The 22,644-nt window shown below is 44.7% G+C and overlaps 1 long non-coding RNA gene across 1 annotated transcript; it reads left to right on the plus strand.

The window, feature by feature from the left end:
* The first annotated feature begins 20,716 nt into the window (after positions 1 to 20,716).
* Positions 20,717 to 22,164, plus strand: LOC147016564 (uncharacterized). Its single transcript, XR_015049678.1, has 4 exons — positions 20,717 to 21,141; positions 21,235 to 21,393; positions 21,655 to 21,703; positions 21,988 to 22,164. It is a non-coding gene; the product is annotated as an uncharacterized LOC147016564 (long non-coding RNA).
* The last annotated feature ends 480 nt before the right edge of the window (positions 22,165 to 22,644 follow it).

The following is a 22,644-nucleotide window of genomic DNA, read 5'->3' on the forward strand; positions in this document are numbered from 1 at the left end:
ATGCAGGTAACAAATCTCATCCGAGTCTCTCTCAGCAACCGCTCGTTGGACACAAAATCCAACCAGCGATAGCCAAGGATTCTCCAAAGAGACCTGGTACCAAAGGAATTAAGTCTCCGTCTCAGATCCTTGGTCAGAGTCCAAGTCTCGCATCCATAGAGCAAGACTGGAAGTACCAAGGACCTGAAGACTCGGACTTTCGTCCTCCCGCACAGGTACCGGCAGCGCCACACCCCATGATCCAGTGAATCCATGACTCCCTAGGCCCGACCCAGATGTCCATTGACCTCTGACTCGCAGCCAGCAGAGAAATGAATATCACTGCCAAGGTAAGTGAATCTCTCCACGACCTCAACATCCTCACCACAAACAGACACAGACAGGACAGCAGCATCCAAGATGTCACCGAAAGCCTGGATCTTAGTTTTGACCCAAGAAACCCGTAATCCCAGCGGCTCCGACTCCTCTTTCAGCACCTCGAGGGCCCCCAAAAGGATGTCGAAAGTCTCCGCAAAGATGACTGCATCATCTGCAAAATCAAGGTCCGAGATCTTGACATTCCCAAACGATGCACCGCAACTTGATCTCTCCGACATCCTCCCTAAAATCCAGTCCATACAAGCGCTGAAAAGTGTGGGGGCCAGTACACACCCCTGACGAACTCCAGTAACAACTGGAAATAAGTCAGAGATGGTACCACCACACTTCACAGCACTCTCAGTACCAGAGTAGAGTTCAGACATCAGATCGATCAGTTTTGGTGGCACCCCACGAAGACCAAGAATCCTCCAGAGGACATCCCGATTCACTGAATCGAACGCTTTACAGAGATCAACATAGGCTGCAAGCAGCCCCTGCCGAAACTCTCGTCTGCGTTCGGTGAGGACACGAAGTGCAAGGATACGGTCAATCGTTGACCTCTTTGGTGTAAAGCCTGACTGCTCTGGACGCTGGTGCTCAAGCAGATGGTGGCGAACCCTATCAAGAATTATCCGAGCAAAGACCTTACCCGGCACTGAGAGCAGCGTCACCCCTCGGTAGTTGTTGCAGTCTTGGCGATCACCCTTCCCTTTCCAGAGAGGGACAACAAGACCCCTCTTCCAGTCATTTGGGATGATGCCTGTGTTCCAGGCAGAGCACAAAACTGCATGCAACGACACGAGTGCAGCATTTCCACCAGCCTTGAGAAGTTCGGCATGGATGCCACAGATCCCTGGAGCTTTGCCCCGTTTCAACTGGTTCACCGCAGCCCGTGTTTCCACAAGCGAAGCTGGACCACAGTTGATTCGAGGGTCAGCAACAGGGATTGTAACACACTTGACGTCCAACTCGACAGCTGGGGGATCAGCCTGGTACAACCGCTCAAAGTAACCGGCCCAGCGGGCCTTCACTTCAGACCCCTCTGTCAAGAGCCTACCACTCTCTGCTCGAACTGCAGTGCTCCGAGGGATGGGCTTGGATGAACGTAATGCGCGAATTCCCCTGTAAGCGGGACGAGAATCACCTGTCCACAGGTGATGCTCTACCCCCTCACAGATTCCTCGCACATAGGCCTCCTTGTCCACCCTCAGTGCACGTACAGTTTTACGCCTCAGCTCCCTGAACAGCTCAGCTCTGCCATTCAGCCTGGCCCTGCGACTCTGGTCAATGGTATCCAGTGTCCCTTGAGAGACAAAATTCTTCTTTGCCCTGCGGTGAGTTCCAAGACATCCACCGGCAACATCAAGGACGGTGGTCTTGAAGGCGCTCCACAACTCTTCAGGACCTCCCAAAGCACCCAGACCCCCCAAGTGTCCACTCAGCCTGTTCACAAACTCCTCAGCTACTCTCTCATCCCTGAGCTTGCTAACATCCAGCCTAGGCTGGGATGGTACCATTCTCCAGGATTTAAGGTGCAGCTTTAGAGTTGCTACAACAAGCCTGTGGTCAGTATTGAGGAACTGAGCACTGCGGTAGACCCTGCAGTTCTGGATCATCCTCCAACGACCGTCAATGAGGACATGGTCAATCTCCTTTGCCACACCGCCAGCGTTGGAATACCAAGTCCAGCGATGAGCTTGTGGGCGCTGAAACCATGAACCAGCCACCCTAAGTCCATGACTTCTTGCAAAGTCAAGGAACTTAGTGCTATTCTGGTTCATAGTTCCTGACCCATGGGGACCAACACACACCTCATAACCATCCCTATCAGTTCCAGTCGATGCATTGAAATCCCCCAAGACTAGAAGTGTATCTCGTCTGGGGCACTGATCAACCACAGACTCGAGTGTGGCGTAGAATGCATCCTTCACGGTGAAATCACTCGCCTCAGTCGGAGCATAAACAGAGACCAGGGAAATGACACCTAAGGAGTGACGGATCCTTAATCTCATAATACGCTCGTTGACCGGTGTTACCTCAATTATCATTGGGGTCAGCTTATTGGACACAGCTACAGCAACTCCTTGGGTATGGTAACCATCAGAGCGACCAGACCAATAGTAGGTGTAACCACCCACCATTATCTCGCCGCAATCTGGTCTCCGAACCTCAGAGAGAGCTGCAATCTCGATGTCCAAACGCTTGAGCTCAGATGATAACAGAGACAGGTGATCATCCTCTCATCGGGATAGGACATTCCAGGCACCCACCCGAAGGGACCGCCTCATGTTAACCCAAGGAGACCGCCGTCTGGTGGACGACATCTCAGCACCACTCCGACACACTCTCCCGCAATCTGACCCAGGGATGTTACCCCGTGGTTTCCCTCCTATCATCAAAGATTGGGGGTCCCGGTGGATTTGCCCCAATCCCGTCATCCGGTGAGCTGCCCTGCGAAGAGAAGCTGCACAGGAGGTACTCCCACGGAGTGGGTTTTCAGATTTTTTTGCGTTTTTGCGTTTTGCAGAATGAAGGGTTTTGCGTTTGTTACTTGGCAAAAACAATTTAAAAAATTTTGACAAGTATGTTTATCGTTTCTGTTTGTTTGTCTGTCCGATCACCTTTAATCACCTTCAGGTCACAATTTAAAACCGATCTTCACGAAACTTCACCATATAGTCGAGTTTGTTGTCCGACAGAATTCTGTATTTTTAAGGTCAAAAAAGGTCATCATAGGCCAAAGGGCAACAACTTTTCGAAATTCCTAAAATTGTCAATTTTCATTCGATTTACTTAAAACTTGAACAGGATTTGCATATCAGCTCACTCAATTCAACCACCTATTATTTTTGAGGGTTAACCTCGGCCAAAAAGTCAACATAGGCCAGATTTCTAAAATCCTCAATTTTAATCTGATTGACTTGAAATTGGAAGAGGATTTATAATTTAGGTCACTGAATTCAACCAGCCAATTATTTTTGAGATCAACATAGATCAAAAGATCAACATAGGCCAAAGGTCAACAACTTATGTGGAATTTCAAAAATCCTCAATTTTCATTCCATTGACTTAATTTGAAGAGGATTTGTATTTCAGATCACTGATTTCAACGAACAAGTATTTTTGAGGTCAACAAAGGCCTAATTTCTAAAATTGTCAATTTTCATCCTATTGATTTGAAATTTGAGGAAGATTTGCATATTTGGTCATTGAATTCAACCACCAATTAAATTATTAGCCCCCATTGGACTTAGTCCAAAACGGGGGCTTATGGATTTGGTCATGATTTCCGTGTGTGTGCGTCCGCAATCATATATTGGACATGCATGGACTGATTTTATTCATACTTGGCACAAAGACGACACATTATCGTTTCCCTGGTCTTTGTCTATGCTCCGACTGAGGTGAGTGATCTCACCATGAAGGATACATTCTATGCCATGCTCGAGTCTGGTTGATCAGTGCCCCAGGTGAGATATTCTTCTAGTCTTGGGGGATTTCAATGCATTGACTGGAACTGATAGGGATGGTTATAAGACATGTGTTGGTCCCCATGGGTCTGGAAATTTGAACCAGAATAGCACTAAGTTCCTTGACTTTGCAAGAAATCATGGAATTAGGGTGGCTGGTCATGGTTTCAGTGCCCACAAGCTCATCGCTGGACTTGGGATTCCAAAGTTGGTGGTGTGGCAAAGGAAATTGACCATGTGCTCCTTCATGGTTGTTGGAGGTTGATCCAGAACTGCAGGTTCTACCAGAGAGCTCAGCTCCTCAATATCGACCACAGGCTTGTGGTAGCAACTCTGAAGTTGCAGCTTAAATCCGGGAGAATGGTACCATCCCAGCCTAGGCTGTATGTTGGCAAGCTCAAGGATCAGAGGGTAACTGAGGAGTTTGTGAACAGGCTGAATGGGGATTTGGGTGGTCGAGGTGTTTTGGGAAATCCTAAAGAGTTGCGGAGTGACTTCAAGACCACCACCCTTGGTGTTGTCGGTGGATGTCTTGGAACTCACCGTCGGGTGAAGAAGAATTTTGTCTCTCAAGGGACATTGGATACCATTGACCAGAGTCAGAGGGCCAGGCTGAATAGCAGAGCTGAGCTGTTCATGGAGTTGAGGTGTAAAACTGCACGTGCACTGAGGGTGGACAATGTGGAAGGAATCTGTGAGGGGGTAGAGCATCACCTGTGGTCAAGTGATTCTCATCCTGATTACAGGGGAATTTGTGCATTGCGTTCTTCCAAGCCTATCCCTTGGTGCACTGCAGTTAGAGCAGAGGGTGGTAGGCTCTTGACAGAGGTGTCCAAAGTGAAGGCCCGCTGGGCCGGATATTTTGAGCGGTTGTACCAGGCTGATCCACCAGCTGTTGAGTTGGACGTCAGGGGTGTTGCAATTACTGTTGCTGACCCTCCAATCAACTGCGGTTCACCTTCGTTTGTGGAAACACAGACTGTGGTGAACCGGTTGAAATAGGGTAAAGCTCCAGGGATCTGTGGCATCCATGCAAAACTTCTCAAGGCTGGTGGAAATGCTGCACCCGTGTCATTGCATGCAGTTCTGTGCTCCACCTGAAAAACAGGCATCATCTCAACTGACTGGAATTGGTGCCTTGTTGTCCCTCTCTGGAAAGGGAAGGGTGATCGCCAGGACTGCAACAACTACTGAGGGGTGATGCTGCTCTCAGTGCCGCGAAAGGTCTTTGCTCGGATATTTCTTGATAGGGTTCGCCACCATCTGCTGGAGCACCAGCGTCCAGAGCAGTCTTGCTTTACACCAAAGAGGTCAATGATTGACCGTATCCTTGCTCTTCGGGTCCTCACCAAACGCATATGTTAGACACAGAAGAGGCAAGAAGCATTTTGCAACTTCCCTTCAGGTAGTGTGCCGCCTTAAGCTGGCTATCTGTGAGATACGAATTCCCGGAAATTTCAATTTCCCCCATTCACCGAGTTCCGTGTGAGAGCCGTACACGTGACAATATATTTTGAAAGTTCCTCTTTCTTAATTTTTTATTTTAATAGTTCTTCATTTTTTTCATTTTAATGTCCTTTGCTGGGCGTCAGAAGGTGGAACGGGATCCTCCCAGAACCCAAAGCATCTCATTTTTGGGATAATATCTTGGGACCAATTTGTGATGTTTTCAGAGCTTCTTCTGTTCTCCCATCGTTGTTCCAAGGGCTTGTTGAGAGATTGTCGCTGAATCCCAGACAGCCTCCAATTTTAGGTTGTTTGTTCGCATATTTTGTGCTCTAGTTTTCAAAATCTTTGAGGTTCTGTTTCATCAATCCAATTAGCTCCAACTATCATCGTTAAAACGTCATCACTCCTCTGCTTCCAGGTTCTCTTCACTTTGTTTTTCAGTTCCAGGCACTTCAACATTTTTCAAATTCCTACATTTTTGAGGCCAGGCTATTAGAGTTGCATCCTTTGTGTGCACAGTGGTTCTGAAAGTGATATTTTTTGTATCCCGAGTGAGGTTGATGGAGCTTTTCTGTTTAAACTGCAGAACCGACACTTGTCCGATTGATTTAGTCCTGCCTTTGTCTTAAAGCTATTGATTGGTGTAGTATCCTTGATCTTGAGCATTCATTACAACTCCTTCTCCACCCCAATTGGATGGCCTAGACTAGAGGTATGCACACTCATCTCTAAGCTGTCGAGCCTGGGTTTGAATCCCAACCCAACTATAAACTGTCATCCCAGTGTTTCACAGGAGGGCGATTCATCAATGTGTGTTCCATCCCTTGGTTGTACGTGAAATGGGTGTCCCGTCTGCCAGCATTCGTTGGTGCACATTAAAGCTCCCATGGTGTCCTTCGCGAAGAGTAGGTGAGCTATCGCTGGTACCATGGGCAAATTCCAAATTCCTGCCCGAACTAGTCAAACGTCAGGCCTGGCCAGCCTGTTCATGAAGGCTCGGGCCAAGCTTCCCCTAGCTGACCCCGCAAGAAAAGAGTGGGTTAATAGTGGTGTTGATGAAGAAGAAGAAGAAGAAGAAGAAGAAGAAGAAGAAGAAGAAGAAGAAGAAGAAGAAGACTATTTCTGCATGATACTGTACTTGATTGTAACTTCATTGGTTTTCTTAAAGAGAAAGAAATTTAAAATCTACATGACCTTTTAATATCAGTATCCTTTTCACCTACATGTTTGTTCTACTGGACCCATTAACTAACTGCTTCTGCATGTTTTCAAAACCTCACTTGTAATCTCCTGGAAACAAAATCAGATTTTACAGCACCCTAATATTTTCAACATCAGTGAGATTTTACATCTTGGTAATCAGAATGTCTAGTTTCCTAGTTAGAATGATGATGTGGTTGCTGAACTCAGACACTGCCCCACCTCTCCTTTCTTGCCTTGTTTTGTCCTTTTAAAGAGTTCTTCTTCCAAGATTTCATCTGGTAGCATTCATACATCTGAGATGTCTTCATTCTCGTCTTTGCATGATGGAGGCTCATGGAAGAGTCAGGTGATGGAGGGTGAAAGGCAAGGAACAAACAGTAGAATGGTCGACAGGTAAAGAGAGAGAGACAGAGAGAGTATTAATGGGGGTCACCTGTTCACATATGTGAAATTCCTCATCACAAATGGTCATTAAAGATCCTGTGCTACCTGCAACATCTGATTGTTCGTCACAAGGAGAACTTGCTCAACTCTGCAAGCGATTCACCAGTTGTGCAAAGCTGGTTGAGACACAACTGCATCTCTCACATATTATCGATATGGAATTTCCATGTATTGAGGCCATCGAATCAGGGTGGGTTGGATGTTTTGATGGAATTGTCCACTCAAAAAGGAAATTGATTCTATCGATTTAAAACATTAATTTGAGAGACCGGAGTTTTGAAAAAGATAGAACAGGAAATTATTCCAATGTGAAAATATCTTGGAAAACATTTTGGGGTTCACACTCATGGATTCTTGTCCTTGTAGTCAATGGGCCCAGGCATATATCGGTACCATCTGAGGAAACCAAACTTTAGGGCTACTAAGTTATTGGTAGGGACTATATGATTATTTCAATATGTGATAACTGTTCCAGAAGAGCAGCTTCGTGTATGTATTTTGCATTTTTACCATTCTGAGATATTGACGTTTTGGGGTAAAATCACACAATGGACTATTGACACATCCCATGAAGGTAATATCATTCAATAACAGCTCAGGATATCCAGATTTGTTTGCCTTTTCGTTTTCATTATGCAGAGGGTGGGTACATTCCAGAGATGATAACTACCAATAAGCAGCCAGTCTACAATGGTTATCACATCAAAATATGATATGTATATATATACACACCAATTCAAAAATCATAACTAGGATTGGTTTCCTTAATGGTACCGACAAGTGTAATTTCTGGCCTGGGCCCATGGACTATTGGGGTTGAACATCATACAGTATGTTAATTGCTCCAGGTTGTGGTGAGCTTTGCATTGATCAGTAACAATCATAAGAACAACATTCTTCTTCATTCGTTTGCAGCGAAAGGCTGCGAAGAAGCATTATTGGCTAGGGCATGTCTGTGTAACTGAGGGCTAGGCCCTCTGCTGGTTAGGGCAGGAATTTGGAATTGCGCTATGGTGCTGGTGATAACTGGAAACCTACATTGTATTGCTTTAAATTGTCTACCATTTCTTATACAGGAGAATTGCTCCATTGACTCTCCCTGGGGAACTTGTGCCGTGACATGCGCACCGCTGCTGGCAAGCTGTGACCATCTTTATCTCAGTGCGTGGCTGAGGCATACCATATTGTCCTCCGACTAGATCCGCTTTGCTTGCGAAGCTAGGAAAACAGTTTGTTATTATGAAAAAACGTATACAGGTGACAAAGGAATGATTCAAGGTGTTAAGAACGGTGACCAATTCTGACTTTGACAGGTGACGTCTCATTTTCAAGAAGATAGCGTACTCTGAATGCTAGACATGCACTCGTATCAAAACTAGGCCATTTTACATAACTTATTCTTGTCTTCTCCTCTTGAATGATGGCCATGTGTCTTTTGTATAAACTAGTGCGTGGCCGTACGTGCAAAAAAAAAAAAAATTCAAACCGCGTGCCAAAAACAACAACCACACAGGCCGTTCCATCGCTCTCGTAAACGACACACACACACACACACACACACACACACACACACACACACACACACACACACACACACACACACACACACACACACACACACACACACACTGCTGGAATTATAGAAAGACGACACACACACACACACATTGCTGGAATTCTCGAAAGATGACACACACACACACACACATTGCTGGAATTATAGATAGATGAAATGAGGTCAATGAGATGAAAAATGAAGGGGTTGAATGCAGACTGCAGAGCAATGAGTAAGGAAACCCGTCGTGAATCCGTTTTTACCACCAAATTGAGATTTATTTCGTTGGCAAGCATGTTGAGTGGAGCTGAATTCCTCAACACTTCCAAAGGCCCCACTACACCGTTTTGACAATTGGAAACAAAAAAAAGTTGTGCACTTTTTTTTGATAAATTATTTTCGGAACAATTTTTCTTCAATAAATAAATAATAATAAAAATTGCCTCCATGTACACACCTTTATCTCGTCAGCACCTCTTCATAAACAACATTGCTGAGGAAACGATGCTTCTTCGTTTCCTCGTCCAGGGCAAGAATGCGGAGGCTGCTGGATCTGCCAACGTTTTGATAAATTATTAGTTTCTATGGCCAATTATTCCATTAGCGCCACCATATTTTGCCTTTTCACAATGTCGTCGCAAGGAAAAACACGAAGAGAAGAGAAAAAAAAAATTACTTCCTGGTTCGGAGCATACCAGTTCACTCTGATGTTACTGAAATTTATGCACCATCTAATATGAAAACGATCATAATTTGGGGCATTGTGTTTATCTTTAAATGCGCATAAGAAAGAGAAATTATTAGAATACACGAAGTCATAATTATCCGGAAGTCCGTACGTTGTAACCTGTAATGGGGAACGAGGCTGAGGTTCCCTTCCCCCATCGGCCACGCCCACGCAGAAACGTGTCTTGTCATTGGTTGGTAAATAAATGGCCATAACTTGGGAAGCACTTGTCCAATTAATATCAAACCTTGAAAAGGCACATCCACAGGTCCCCAGCAATATACCTGGCAAGTTTCAATTAGATCGGACCAGTGGTTGTCGAGAAACCGGTCACGGACACAGACACACACACACAGATTGCTGGAATTATAGATAGATAATCTATATATATATATATATGAAGTTGAAAGTGTGTCTGTGACCTATGCATGTGAAAAGTACTGGACTGATCCTCACCAAACTTCACATGCTGACAGAACATGTACCCGGGAGTGTCCCGATGTAAAAGAATTGTACTTCCGACTTGCGGTTTCCGAATTATGACGTCATCACCTGATTGCGTAACGTTAATTTTTCAAGTTCAGCCGATTGACATGGGACCAACGGAATTTGCTATAGAATGAGAAATAATTAAGTCGCAAATGATGACATGAAACCAGCCTCACATTGTTGAGGCATTATGTTTTTTTTTATCTGATGCGACAATAAATCTTAACATTTTTGAACTCGAGTCTTCAGCTTATAAAACATGGCAGGGAAAATATAATATTATAGTGGTGATGAAAAAAAATAATAATGGTGGCAGTCTCTACAATTTTACAATTAACTGTGACATACTCCTTCAGACCCGCCGTCATCCACGGGATTCCTGTGCGGAGCACGGGTATCCCTGCTAGTATTGTATAACAATATGCGTTTTGGTTAAATGTGCTCTTTGTTGCCTTTCGCTTTTAAATGACCAGCAGAGTACCTGCCCTACGATGATGATGTTCCAAGCATGCAACATGTTCTTGACACATACCTTTATTTGGACGGTGTATAGGCAACTGACAGCTTTGTATAGGCAGACACAAACAAAAAAAACCGGGTTACGTGCATGAAGCAAAAACATAACCACTGCTTACAATTCAAAACACATCACTGAACTGGAAAACTTGGGGACAGGAATACTGTACGGTAAATGGTGGAGACTTGTAATACCCTCTCCCACCTGAAGGTGGCACTATATAATATACATTCACATAGAGAATTTGTGTCCCTCTCCCAAAGACCACTGGCAAAGATAAAAACACCCCAACACTAAATGGGGTCATGCTAATCATATTTCGCAAGTATGGATGTGATCAGCCAGAACTGTAGGAGGAGTAGTGTGACAAACAAACACACACACACTGGTCAGTGAATTAGAATTATCGTAAGGATTATCAAATACAACCCATCACTTTGCTGACGGGGACAATAATGGGGAGGGGGGGGAAGAGAGAGAGGAGACAGGTGTAGGGTAAGAGGAGAGGGAGGTAAGATTCCAAGGATCATGAAGAAGGGGGAGGTGGGGAGAGCAACACTTCACCAAATGTTGCTATTCACTATGAGAGAGAGAGACATTATATATATATATATATATATATATATATATATATATATATATATATATATATATATATATATATATATATATATATATATATATATAATATCTTCTTCTTTCGGCTGTTCCCGTTAGGGGTCGCCACAGCGGATCATCCGTATGATCCGCATAGTGATTTGGCACGTTTTACGCCGGATGCCCTTCCTGACGCAACCCTGGTCGCCTCTTACGACACAGGGATATGGTACACCTATTTTAACCAGGGTATACACCTGCCCAGTACACTGGTACTCATTTCGCCGACCTCGGAAGGATGACAGGCTGAGTCAACCCCCTGGTGTTTTCGACTTGGTGTATATATATATATATATGACTGAGGCACACACAAACACACACACGGGCAGAGACAGCAAGAGGTGTGGGAGGAGAGTGCTGCATTTTATTAGGATGGGGGAGTGTGGAGGGGACAGAGTGGGAGATAAGGGTCGGGGGGGGGGGAGGAAGAAAAAAAAGAAAAGAAAGGTGAGGGGTGGAGGTGGAGTTGGTAAAGAGAATGATATTGTGACGTCCACGGGACTTGAACAGTCCCGCCAACGTAGAATGAGCCGAGACGATGGAGGCGGTTTATTTATTTATAACCCAAACATGGCGGTTCTAATCGCTCTACCGCAAACGGGACGAGGAAGGTGGCACGAGTCATTTTTCACTGAGTTGATGATGTTTATTCGTTTTTACTATTAACCAGAAATAACAAGACTCTGCAAGAAAAGGGATCCGGGGAGATTCGACGGGATGGTGTGGGATCGGGCGTGGGGAAAAACACAGACAATTCCAATGAAGATACAGATCTCAAACCCTCTAAGGCGCCAAGCACACACACACACACACACACACACACACACACACACACACACACACACACACACACACACACACACAACGTAGCTATTTCTGGTGGTCAGGCTGGACCGTGGTGTGGACGCAACTGTCCCTGGATCAGCGTCGGACGAGCTGGCCTTGCTCTCGTCAGGGGGGCAGGAGAAACCGTGGTGCTGTCGACCTCCTGGTCTTGGCCCAAGTCCGCTCACAGCCACCAGGGAACCAGTTCTGGCGCCAAGTTGCGAGCAGGAGAGAGAGGCAGGTCCGCCTGCCGTTCGACCCCGTACTCCGAGTCAGCAGAACCCCAGAGCCAACCAAAGTGAGGCACGAGGCTCAGCAAGGCTCCAAGACACGATGAAGAACACGATCGAATCAGCACAACAACAAGGACGCTCTCCGCGCAACAGCCTCCACACCAAAAAAACACGATCGTTTTGTCCCGATCTTCTTCCTCTTCCTTTTCGACCCCGAACAGAACCTTTTTATCCTCCTGTCCTCGTCACTTCCAATCGAGCCGTTTATTGGCCCACCGCCGTCGCCCTCTGCCAATCGTGATCACGGGGCGGAGCCATCCGCTGCACTGTCCTGTGACGTCACGGCCAGTCTCCAGAGAATACCAAAAGGGTTTACGCAGACACACTTACCCTATCCCGTGTCCCTATCTAATTACGTGACAATTATCATTTCCCCCTTGAAGAAATGAACATTTAATAGACAACTTATCACCACTGAATTGCTACTTATTACATCGAGATCCTGGTCAACTTGAACAGCATGGCATACCTAATTAAACATCCTAATTACCCTTTGAATGCATACCCCCCCTCAAACGTAACACTGCCCCCTCCTCTGGTACCGCAGCTCCTGCAAGGTATATCACAGGCGCTACCGTACCAGCCTTAACACTTACTGACTCACACCTAATTAACCTAACGAAATAAAGTAGGAGGGGCAATGGGCAGCGAGTCGCAGCTAACTTACCTATCCTGCTTAATGTACTACCCCCTTATGGCCTTATCCTCACCTAAACAATCATTCGTTTTTTTTGTTTTTTTTTTAATTTATTTTATCACATGAGAGCACTGAGCGAAGTTGCACTCCATCTTCTGGATCATCGCTCTTGCCCAACACTCTTCCAGTGATCTAGGGAGGGGAAACAAAAGGTTCCACAAAAACACAACACTTATAATTTACATTCCTACTCTAAGCCTTAACGACACTATTCACAGGATATTTACACTTGACTGCCTCCCCCAGTGGATGCTAATAGACCCAGCGTTACCTGGGGAGCCAATTTTCAAATTTGCTTGCCCCAAAATTATGCGGACATCATGCCCTTGCTGCACATGTCAAGTTGTGCGGGATCGAGTGGGACTCATACATCTTCACAACACTCACACCATGGTCATCATCACATTTCTAGGTCATGGTCCTCATTTTAATCATGCAGGCTGAATCCTGTCATGGCCGTGGGGTGGGTTACCACAAGATGATGGGGGCATCTCAGGTGCAACCATGCCCACAGGTAAGCTTTAGTCCAACCCGGACGTTTCTCCGCCCCGCTCCCTTTGATTCCCTCCCCCCTGGTAGCCATCTGCTCTAATCCCGTACAACACTCTGGAAGGGGTCTCACTGGCTCCTCTGGCCTTCCTGGGTCGCTAAGGTCCTACCCGCCTTGGTCGCCCAACCAGACCCTCTCCCAGTTGCCTCCAGACACTGTCACCATTAGCCACCAGGTGGTAAATCTCCTTGAAGGGGGTCGCAATTCACGCTCACCGTGAGCTTCAGCAATCCCTGTGGACAAGCACATCATCCCCACCCACAAAACCCACATGACTCCCCCACCCCATCGGCCTTACATGTGACACCTGCATTTCTAACACTTCACCGACCATGACCTTCCCTGTTACCACACCATGCCCAATAAAAAAAAACAATGTGTGCACCATACATTTCACTTCTTCACTTAAAACAACTCACACAGCACTTCTCACCCGATCCACGCACCAGCCATTGGACAGCCACTCGTGCCCGCTTTGTTTCAAATTACCCACTGTCCCGATTGTCACTCTAAAACCCAGCAGCACTTACAAACCCATGCCAATTTTCCCACAATTATTATTTTTTTTTTTCCACCAAAGGAGGGCACTTCGCCACAATCTCAGCAGCCGAGCATGGCCGTATATGCTCAGCCCAATCTAGTCTCCCCGACCCCCGACAGTGATCTCCGGACCCGACCTATGAAAGGGCATCTCGGATAGACCTGGCGGTTCAGCAGGAGGATTCACCCTCTCCGAGTCTAAAAGTCTATTGGAGGGTCCCTCCATCGCCGGGTACCAGCAATATCGTTGCATGTGTCCTCTTCACCCGCACCGGAAACAACTCCCCATAAAAGGCCCCTGTGAGTATCGGTGAAATGTCTCTTCCGGTTCCGGACCTCCTTGGCCATAATCGAATTGCTCTATTGGCTGGGCTGGACCCCGCCGCTTTGGCGCACTAACTACCGGATTACCCTTTATCAAACTTGACAGTTTCTGGCAAATTTCCTGAAACATTTGGGTAATGCCAATTTCTCCCAGCCCCCCTCCCTGATCCTGGATCTCCGCCTGTCGGATCGTCACCGATGGCCTCTCTGGAACCCGACTCCACGAGGCCAACCTGGCCGCGCACTCGGTGAACGGTGGGTGGATCCTGTAACTCCACTAACGCTCGGCCCTCAGGGTCAGGAAGAGCAGCTAAAAATTTCTCGAGTGGCAGTCTGTCCCACGCCTCCACTGTAAGGTCCCGATACGCGATCCTGACTGATTGGTAAATGTCCTGTGCCAGCTCCTGCACTGTCTCACCCGGCTTTAATCTGCGGTGCTGGAGCTGGGCCCGCACCAGATCACAGTTCGCTGCAAACCCAAACCGACGGCTCAACGCCTCGCAAATGTGGGAGCTGGTCAACATCCCTCCGCGATCACGTTTAACACATCTGCGGCTGGTCCCCGCAACGTTGCCACCAAATTCCCTGTATGTTCCCGCTCATTCCACCCGTTTAGTCGGGAAATGCACTCAAATTGCGTCAGAAAAGCTTCAACACTCCCTGACCCGTCGAAATGTACCAGGGGGATCACTTTTACGGTGGCCCGCTTCTCAGTTTCTCCCTTGTCCGAATCCAGCCCAGGGATCAAACACCCTTGTGGCTGTGTATCCAATTTCGGAGCCCACTGTGGCCAAAGATGTTTTGTGGTGAGGGTCTCATGGGTAAATTTTGCCTCCTGTTCCAAACGTTGAATGGACCGATTCACCTCTTCCCGCAGGATCTTCTGGGCCCGCACAACCTCCTCCAAGGCTCCGTCGCGAGTTTGTAGCTGCTCCTCAACCAACCCGGACACTCTACTTACAAAAGACGGCTCTACCAGGCCTTTATCCAAGACTTCATCTTGGCTCATAATTTTATCTTGTTCGTCCAAACGAGCCTCCAATTCGCCAAATTCATCCCTTGCTTCCTCAGCTCTCCCCACTCTTCAACTTGCAGCTGCATACGAGCATCCACACAGGCACGATGACGTTCCAGGCTTTCATCCACTTTATCAACCCGAATGTTCGTTGCATCAATTTTATCTACCAATTTTTTCCGTATATTTTCCCCCTCCAATGTAATTTCTGCCTTTGTTTCCTCCAATCTATCCTCGAATTTACTTTGTATTTCCCCCAATTTAACATCCACACACTCCTGCATCTCAGTTTTCATTTTCTCCATCTTTTCCCCCAATTCATCCCTCATTAAATCAATCCGTGCACCCAACTGTACCCCCATTACCCCCAATTGATCTGTCATTTCTGCCCTCTGCGTCACGAATTGATTTGCCATTTCTGCCCTCTCTGCCGTCATTTCTGCCCTCTGTGTCACGAATTGATTTGTCATTTGTACCGTCATGTCCCCTATTAAACGTTCCAACATTGTCTGGATCGTCATCGCACCGGTTTCCGGCGCTGCCGGCTCCGTTACGGGCGATGAAACACGGTCCATGCTCGGAATGGGGGAGGTTCCAACCCTACCCCCGTCTCTCCCTTCTTCCCCCGACTCGCTGCCAGACACGTGGCCTTCCTCCCCAAACATCTGCACATCCGCCATGGTGCAGAAGTCCCGTTTGCCGCCAATTAATTTAAATTTGAAAAATCCCGCCAAAATTTTCCCGCGCTCGCGCGCTTTTCTGTAGTAATTTTATATTCCAATTCGTGGCGAGATTTTAATCTTGGTATATTCTCCCGATACCAAATATAATTTAGAGGGGTTCGAACATCCAACACCCTTACACCAATGTGACGTCCACGGGACTTGAACAGTCCCGCCAACGTAGAATGAGCCGAAACGATGGAGGCGATTTATTTATAACCCAAACATGGCGGTTCTAATCGCTCTACCGCAAACGGGACGAGGAAGGTGGCACGAGTCGCTTTTCACTGAGTTGATGATTTTATTCGTTTTTACTATTAACCAGAAATAACAAGACTCGGCAAGAAAAGGGATCCGGGGCGATTCGACGGGATGGTGTGGGATCGGGCGTGGGGAAAAACACAGACAATTCCAATGAATATACAGATCTCAAACCCTCTAAGGCGCCAAGCAAACACAAAAACACAAAAACACAAACACACAAACACACAAACACACAAACACACAAAAACACAAACACACAAAAACACAAAAACACAAAAACACAAACACACAAACACACAAACACACAAACACACAAACACACAAACACACAAACACACAAACACACAAACACACAAACACACAAACACACATACACACAAACACACAAACACACAAACACACAAACACACAAACACACAAACACACAAACACACAAACACACAAACACACAAACACACAAACACACAAACACACAAACACACAAACACACAAACACACAAACACACAAACACACAAACACACAAACACACAAACACACAAACACACAAACACACAAACACACAAACACACAAACACACAAACACACAAACACACAAACACACAAACACACAAACACACAAACACACAAACACACAAACACACAAACACACAAACACACAAACACACAAACACACAAACACACAAACACACAAACACACAAACACCCAAACACACAAACACACAAACACACAAACACACAAACACACAAACACACAAACACACAAACACACAAACACACAAACACACAAACACACAAACACACAAACACACAAACACACAAACACACAAACACACAAACACACAAACACACAAACACACACACACACACAAACACACACACACACACACACACACAAACACACAAACACACAAACACACAAACACACAAACACACAAACACACAAACACACAAACACACAAACACACAAACACAAACACAAACACAAACACAAACACAAACACAAACACAAACACAAACACAAACACAAACACACACACACACACACACACACACACACACACACACACACACACACACACACACACACACACACACACACACACACACACACACACGTAGCTATTTCTGGTGGTCAGGCTGGACCGTGGTGTGGACGCAACTGTCCCTGGATCGGCGTCGGACGAGCTGGCCTTGCTCTCGTCAGGGGGGCAGGAGAAACCGTGGTGCTGTCGACCTCCTGGTCTTGGCCCAAGTCCGCTCACAGCCGCCAGGGAACCAGTTCTGGCGCCAAGTTGCGAGCAGGAGAGGGAGGCAGGTCCGCCTGCCGTTCGACCCCGTACTCCGAGTCAGCAGAACCCCAGAGCCACCCAAGGTGAGGCACGAGGCTCAGCAAGGCTCCAAGACACGATGAAGAACACGATCAAATCAGCACAACAACAAGTACGCTCTCCGCGCAACAGCCTCCACACCAAAAACACACGATCGTTTTGTCCCGATCTTCTTCCTCTTCCTTTTCGACCCCGAACAGAACCTTTTTATCCTCCTGTCCTCGTCACTTCCAATCGAGCCGTTTATTGGCCCACCGCCGTCGCCTTCTGCCAATCGTGATCACGGGGCGGAGCCATCCGCTGCACTGTCCTGTGACGTCACGGCCAGTCTCCAGAGAATACCAAAAGGGGTTTACGCAGACACACTTACCCTATCCCGTGTCCCTATCTAATTACGTGACAATTATCATTTCCCCCTTGAAGAAATGAACATTTACTGGACAACTTATCACCACTGAATTGCTACTTATTACATCGAGATCCTGGTAAACTCGAACAGCATGGCATACCTAATTAAACATCCTAATTACCCTTTGAATGCATACCCCCCCTCAAACGTAACAATATGTTATGCTTAATGACCAAACACACACAAAAACAAGCTCATGTCAGAACAGCTGTACACACAATGACACAACAGAGTTTACAAAGTAATCCACTGGCATATGTGCAATAACTTTGATAACTCAGTTCAAGAAAATTTGTGGGAAAATGAACCAAAAGCAATCATTGAAAACATTGTAGTACCAACCACTCACGTATGTCCGAATGATATCATCGGGTGTGAACATCGAAAACAAAGCGTTGCGACCAGATATCATACTTACATACAAAAAAAGACAGAAGGGAAGATGGCATTGCTAATTGAGGTGTTAATACCAGTGATTTTGGACTAACAATGCAGAAATCAAGAAAATGACCAAATACCAAAACCTCAACCATGAGGTGAAAAGACTCTGGAAGCTGAAGAATGCCAAAGTTGCACCAGTGATGATGAAGAACCTCACAGGAATATCAAAAACCATCCCTCGGAACATTACTACAAATAAACTACTATTGGAAGCTGTCCGGGGCTCAGTGACGATCCTGAAGAGAGCCCTCGGCACAAAACTTTGAGAACAGAAAACTTCACACCTTGGTCCATGAATCGTGACCCTGTACTGAAATGAAGGTGGATACTTTGAGCCCACCCTTGGAGGACTCCATTCCACATTCTGAAACCCCTATGTGGATATAACGACCAAAAACCAATAACACACACAGATCGGTGCCAAATGCCATTGTTGTAATAGAGTTTATGTACATACACACACATGCAAATGTAAACACGCATGAAGTAAATAAAAGCGACAAACACAATGATTTACTTTGAAACAGCATTCTTTGAAAGAAGCTTTAAAGTGGGTAATTAGCGAAATTCAATTAAATAATGTATGAAGCCACAGAACACAAAATGTTGATCTATACTCTGTGCCTTCACAGCTAAAACAAACATGTTGAACACCTTGTTGGATGGACCTTATTGGTTTTTAGCTCGCCTGTTCGAAGAACAGTGAGCTATAGCGATACCCCCGGCGTGAGCGTGAAAATGTTAAATTTTTTGTATTTCGGAAAAACTCCTCGACGGATTTCGACGAAACTTGGTGGGGGGGTTGGGTATGGTCCAAGGATCATGCCATTAGATTTTGGACTTGGTCCCCCCCCCCAAAAAAAATTGTTAGAGAATTTTTTTTTCATTTCTACATGTTTTAAGTGATTTCCAACCCCCCCCAAAAATTGTTAGAGAAAATATTTTTTTGCAACTTTCTTTTCAACAAAATTTCGATTTCTTTTTTTTGCATTTCTACATGTTTTAAGTGATTAGGATTTCGACGAAACTTGTGGGGGGGGGGGTTAGGTATGGTCCAAGGATCATGCCATTAGATTTTGGACTTGGTCCTCCCCCCAAAAAAAATTGTTGGAGAATTTTTTTTTTGCATTTATACATGCTTTAAGTGATTTCTAACCCCCCCCAAAAAAAAATTGTTAAAGAATTTTTTTTTTGCATTTCTACATGTTTTAAGTGATTTCCAACCCCCCCCCAAAAAAATTGTTCGAGAAAAAAAATTTTTGCAACTTTTTTTTCAACAAAATTTTGATTTCTTATTTTTGCATCTCGACATGTTTTAAGTGATTTCCAACCCTCCCCCCCAAAAAAAAATTTGTTCGAGAAAAATGTTTTTTTTTTCATTTCTACATGTTTTGTGATTTCCAACCCCCCCAAAAAAATTGTTAGAAAAAAAAATTTTTGCAACTTTTTTTTCAACAAAATTTCGATTTCTTATTTTTGCATCTCGACATGTTTTAAGTGATTTCCAACCCCCCCCCCCCCCAAAAAAAATTGTTAGAGAAAATTTTTTTTTTTTGCATTTCTACATGTTTTGTGATTTCCAACCCCCCCCAAAAAAATTGTTAGAGGAAAAAAATGTTTTTGCAACTTTTTTTTCAACAAAATTTCGATTTCTTTTTTTTGCATTTCTGCATGTTTTAAGTGGTTATGATTTCGACAAAACTTGGTGGAGGGGGGGGGGGTGGAGTAGGGTGAATATACTGGTTCTGGCTCACTTTTCCCCATGTAAATGAATGGGGGATTTTCAGCGATTCCTATTTTTTTTCCCTAAAAATAAACCCCCTTTTTATCCCAAGGTATATTTATTTGCCTCCCCTTTTAACCTGGAGGTTGAACCTCATTGAATTGAACACCTGGGGGTTGAACAGCTCACTCATTGAACCTATAAAGATTTGTTCATTCTCAAATTCCTTCAATAGTTTAATTTTCTTGGCACAATAATCCCCATCTAAAATATTGAAAAACAAAACATTTGAATCTTTATATTTTTTAAGATACCCCTTTTGTGTCATTATGAAATGATAAACTTCTCTTAATGATCTCATCTGGCCACCGCCCGAGTTGCAAATCATTTTTGTGTATAAACCACGCCATAAAAAAAGTTTTGTTTCAAATGTTTTCAGTTCGTGTCATGAAAATGAGGAAGTGGTTTTTTTTTTGACACGGTCGTGCTGTGAAAAGAAAAACAGGAACTATTCTGTGAGACAAGGTCTCGTGTTTATATTTTATCTCAGAACACGAACTGAAAACATTTGAAACAAAACCATTTTAGAGTATTTTAAGTATGTTTTGAAAATGATTCATACAATTTGAGAATATAATCGCCCAGTTATTTTCCAAGCTGCCTCACCCGAAGTGTCATTTCCTGTGGCCACACCCAATGATTAGGTAATTTCCTCATCGTTGCCTTATAAGTGATTCGCCAGACAGTTTCTGCCAGACGGGATTTTCATTTTTACAACTGAGACATGAGCGATCTTTCTTCCGCGAACAAAACAGCTCAACACAAAGTTGGTAAGTTGGTTCCTCTTTGAACGATGAAGCAATTGATTATAAATTAAATCGTGATAATTCTGATATATATTTTTTTCTTGGCAGGTCCTTGGAAGAAGAGCAGTTTACATATCACGACGAGGTGCATGAAATTAATGCTCTTATTGAAGAGGTCAATGATTTCAGAAGAGAATTGAAAAACATTTATAATGACTGGTACGAAGTCTTATCACGGCCTCTGATATTTTTGCCATCTTGTACCAATGGTAAAAAAACTGAGACATGGACTCGCTCTCTTCCGATGAAGATAACAGCTCACGACAAAGTTGGTAAGTTTGTGTATGGTTTCCTCTTTGAACGATGAAGCAATTGATTATAAATTAAATCGTGATAATGCGAAAATATATATTTTTTCCTGACAGGTCCTTGGAAGAAGTGGAGTTTACATATTACGATGAGGTGCATCAAATGAATGCTCTTATTGAAGAGGTCAATGATTTTAGAAGAGAATTGAAAAACATTTATAATGACTGGTACAAAGTCTTATCACGGCCTCTGATCTCGAATGAATTAAACCAATGGTGAGACACGTGTGTGTGTTTGTGTATATATATGTGTGTCTGTGTGTGTGTGTATATATATATATATATATATATATATATATATATATATATATATATATATATATATATATATATATATATATATATATATGTGTGTGTGTGCATGTGTGTCTTTCCCTGTCTGTCTCTTTGTATCTCTCTGTCTGTCTTTCTACCTACCTCTCTCTGTCTGTCTCTCCATCTATACCCTTGACTTATTATTATTATTTTTTTTTTCAGCTCGATCACACAACATAAGCAATCTGGTACAACACATGATTTTCTGGAGGTAAATGTTTCTGAATTATTATTTAGTTATTTTTTTTATTAATATCACTCTCTCTTTAGAATGTCGTCTTATGTTGGTTGCATCATTAGTTTGGACGCGGTTTTGCCAGTACACTGGAATTCATTTTATTGGCCTTGGAAGGATGACAGGCTGAGTCGGCCTCCTGGTGTGTTAATTCAGTGGTCAACGAGGCTTGAACTTAGAACCAACAAAAGGCTTACTCATATTACCATGTAATTATCTTTATAAAACCTAATTATTATCCACTTTTTGTTTCAAAACAGAATATGGTGTCTGAGTTTCGAAATCACAAGACATCTGAAGAAGATTGCTGGGAAAGATTATACATTCTCGCAAATGAATATTTAATATTTTCAATTTTAATAAATTATATTTGTTTTGTTTACAATTACTTGATTTTGAATTTCAAGAAGAGGATCAAGACATGAAGGAGAGGGAGGGGTTGGGGGGGGGTAGGTGCGCTCCCCCAACGACCCATCACCCTCATCCCACCCCTCCCCTCCCCATGTGTGTGTGTGGGGAAGGGTGGGGGTGGGATGAGGGAGGTGGTGGGTCAAAGGTGGGGGCGCAGAGGGGGGGTGAGGGGGGTGGGGCTTGTGTGGGTGGGGTTTATGTGGGCGGGGCTTCGGTGGGGCTTGTGTGGGCGGGGTGTGTGTGGGTGGGGCTTATGTGGGAGGGGTTTATGTGGGCAGGGTTTATGTGGGCAGGGTTTATGTGGGTGGAGCTTGTGTGGGCAGGGTTTATGTGGGCAGGGTTTATGTGGGCGGGGTGAATGTGGATGAGGCTTATGTGGATGAGGTTTGTGTGGATAAATGGATGGGTGGAGAGATGGGTGGATGGGTGGAGCTTGTGTGGATGGGTGGATAATTTTTTAATTAAATAAACATGTTGTGTGTGGGGAACTAATTAACTAATCACTA

The sequence above is a fragment of the Eptatretus burgeri genome, chromosome 11 (genome assembly GCF_056783735.1).
Source record: "Eptatretus burgeri isolate ZD-2024b chromosome 11, Ebu_testis_v1, whole genome shotgun sequence".
Classification (NCBI taxonomy): Eukaryota; Metazoa; Chordata; class Myxini; order Myxiniformes; family Myxinidae; genus Eptatretus; species Eptatretus burgeri.